The sequence below is a fragment of the Dermacentor albipictus genome, chromosome 5 (assembly GCF_038994185.2).
Source record: "Dermacentor albipictus isolate Rhodes 1998 colony chromosome 5, USDA_Dalb.pri_finalv2, whole genome shotgun sequence".
Classification (NCBI taxonomy): Eukaryota; Metazoa; Arthropoda; class Arachnida; order Ixodida; family Ixodidae; genus Dermacentor; species Dermacentor albipictus.
In genome coordinates this window covers 59,240,080-59,243,576 of record NC_091825.1, presented here as the reverse complement: position 1 = coordinate 59,243,576, position 3,497 = coordinate 59,240,080, and the positions used below count along the sequence as shown (strand labels likewise).

The 3,497-nt window shown below is 46.1% G+C and overlaps 1 non-coding gene across 1 annotated transcript; it reads left to right on the top strand.

The window, feature by feature from the left end:
- Nucleotides 1-1,381: 1,381 nt before the first annotated feature.
- On the top strand, nt 1,382-1,543 carry LOC135911215 (U1 spliceosomal RNA). The gene has a single exon (XR_010567252.1). It is a non-coding gene; the product is annotated as a U1 spliceosomal RNA (small nuclear RNA).
- Nucleotides 1,544-3,497: the final 1,954 nt, after the last annotated feature.

Below are 3,497 nucleotides of genomic sequence, written 5' to 3'. Positions count from 1 at the left end.
GTCTCCTCCATCTTTGATTAAATTGACCGTCATTCCATTTTCTCCTTCCTCGTTTCATGTCTTGCAAGGTCCCTCTGACGTCATCGCTAGTTATAGCAGGACTTTCTGTATTCTGTTCATTACTGTTTCGAATTGAGTTATCCAAACTCCTCTGGGTACTGTACAGGTGAGCATAGAATTCTTCGCTGGTTTTACTGTCTAGCTGGTTTTACTGTCTATCTTTGAGATTGCTGGTGATATTACCCTGCTTATTTTGTAGTGCATACATATTGGTTTCTCCTATGCCAAGTTTTTTTCTCACTTATTTCCGGCTTTGTTCATTTCTTACGGCTTCTTCGGCCTTTCTCACGTTATTTATTTATTTATTTATTTATTATTTATTTATTTATTTATTTATATAGTTTCAAATATCACTTATTTTGGCATCATTGATCAGTTTTGACAGTTGTTTTGACAGTGTTGTCTATAATTCCCTAATAGTAACTGCTGCAAACATTTTCCGAGAACTTGGTCTAGCAAATTTTCAACCACTGCTTATGGAAACAGGGGTCGTCAAGCATTATTGGAATTGCGCCTTGAAATTAAATAATGCCACCCCTAGATAACTTTGAAAACACGTCCATTATGCAGCTCCTCCTAGAGCCAAAAGATATGGTGCGGCCAGTCTCTGTGGATATGTGCATAACGTTATTTAAGAAGTTACAGAATAAAATCTATAACGTGACTTCGAAAAGCACTCTGAATGAATTATTGAAGAAGCTATCGTAAATTAGTTAGCTTGCAGAACATTTCAACATCGTAATATTTACTTCAATTTTTTGTCTTTTAAATATAATAACCAAACGCTGCATTGTTCTTCTGTTGCATTTGTTGTAATTCACTTCTTTCTTTCTTCTACATGTCTCATCAATTGATGTATTTCCTTCACCATGTGTATCATGACCCTAGGCACCTCCTACAAGCCAACTGAGGCTTATACTGGCCTTTTCGCATTGTTTTGCAATTTCGGGTGTCAATAAACATTATTATTATTATTATTATTATTATTATTATTATTATTATTATTATTATTATTATTATTATTATTATTACACACGCCGGACACAGATAATTCTTAAGAAATTCGAACGAACACGCGCTAGTTCTCGACACATTATTCTTGATTTCCACGCCATGTTAGTGAAAAACATGTTAATTTATTTCAAAAATGTTAAAGGTAGGATTACAGTTCTTTAGCAACGAGGCTTCTGTGTCTAAAAAGCGCCTTGTGTGTTTCTCTAATTTAGCACAGCGTTTCGTGTAAAACACGATGTGCTCTTTGCAACCAGTGCAACACGTAGGGCGTATTGAAACAGGCTGCCATCCGCATGACTTGCGCTTCATACTTACCTGGTGCCGAGTTCCCGATGATCATTCAGGTCGGGGCTCCGTGCCGAGGCTAACCATTGCACTGCGGTTCGCTGAAACACGCCACTACCCCAAACCGGGGCAGATGGGGCATGCAATTTTTGGTAGTGGGGCTAGGCGTGCGCGCCAGCCCCTCAATGTTTAAATAAAAAATAAGAACACTTCCGTGCTCTCTTCAAGTAGTGCCCGCTCAAACAAAAACGCAGTGCGCCTGATGTTACTTGAGAGGCAGCATATCTAGCTAGAATCCACTCGCAGCTGGCTTTGCTCTGCTAATGTATATGCTAGACAAATTTCAAAACGAAGGTAGTTCTTTTAAGCTAAAAAAAATCACCGCCCGTTCTATTCTGTAAAGATGCTCGAACAGCGAAGCTGTGCTGTTACACCGATTGTTACATCATGCTAGTGAAACTTCGCAAGCAGTTTATAATGAAAACGTTTCGTTTCACCATTACTTAACCTAATTTTCGGTTTTGCGTGCTTCGCGAGGTGAGCATGCTTAAAGAGTGCTTTTTTTGCGGTTCTCCCAGTGCAAAACAAACACAGAAACCTGTTTCTGTCTGTGCGTTGCCGTGCTTTTTTTTCGCGTGCAATTTGCTCAGACTTGTGGTCTTACCATAGTTTTAGCCGAGACGGAACTTGCGGAAACACTAATCTAAAGCTCCGAATACTGGGCGCTAGGCCCCCGGTGGAGATGCGGGCGCTGCAATCGTTTTGATGACTGCTTGTATTGCTTTGACGATTGACGTCTTTGAGTTTCTTAATAAGGTTACACACACGAAGAGCTGCAAATGGGAGATCGACGTCAGTGACGGTTCTCGAGTTTGTTCGGTGGCGTGGTTACCAGCATCAGCCCTGCTGTGCCGCTTCGTCTACTTCGTCAACTTCCCCAACTATCGCTTTCTCTCTCGCGCCGAGGAAGACAAGGTGAACTGTCTCATCCGCCAAGCCTACAAGTCGACCCTTGCGCTCCCCGTCTACACCCCCACTTCTCGTCTGCTGGCGATGGGCGTCCACAATGCTCTTTCAGAGCTTGTTGAGGCCCATCGTAAGGCGCAACTCGACCGCTTTTCTCGCACCCCCTATGGTAGAGCCCTTCTCTCTTTCCTCCGCTTGAAGTATGTGTCCCCTGCCTGTGTAACCCACCCCTTAGCCTCCTCTGTATCTTCCATGCTCACTGGCGACCCTCTTCCCAAGAACATGCACCCTGAGCATCAAGCCGGCCGCCGCTCTGCCCGCGCCTCCACCCTCTGGCCCCAGTACGGCACACAGTCAAACGCTGTGCATATCGATGCGGCACCATACAATTCCCACCCTACCTGCGCCCTTGCCACCACTTCCCATACACTTTCTCCTGTCGCTGTTGCCACTATACCTGCCCCCACCTCCACTGCCGCAGAGAAAGCAGCTATTGCGCTCGCCAATGCCACTACCCTAGCCCGTTTCATATTCAGCGACTCCAAAGCTGCAGTTCACAACTTTGCGAAGGGCTACATCTCCTCCTCTGCGCCCAGAATCCTTAAGCACTCCCCTCCTCCTTGTCGTCGTATCCAACTCCTCTGGGTTCCGGCTCACGCGGGGCACACTAGGATGGCACTCCGGGATGGCCACGTGCCACTCCCTCCTCACCTTCGATGACATCAGCCTTCGTTACCGAAACTCTAGCCTATCCATCCCTCCCTCTCACAGATCCTTGTCTAAGCTCCAACAGAGCACGTGGCGCCATTTACAGGCCCACACTTTCCTCTCTCCTGCCCGACTTGCGTTTATTCAGCCCGGTGCCTTCTCACCCGAATGCCCGCTTTGTAGACACCCACGAGCAGACTATGCCCATATTCTCTATTCATGTCCGAAGCACTCTCCCCCTGCCTCTTGACATGTATTTACTCCGCAGCTGCGGGAGGCTGCTTTGGTCAGCTCGGAGCCGGATGTCCAGCTACGGCTAACGATCTGGGCAGCGGAAGTTGCCGCCATGCATGATCTGGTCGCCACGACCTGCAGCCTGAAGGCCATCCACAGAACGGCAGCCTCTTAATTTTCTTTTCCTTTTTTTGGCCTTCACGAAATAAAGTTTGTACCACCACCACCAC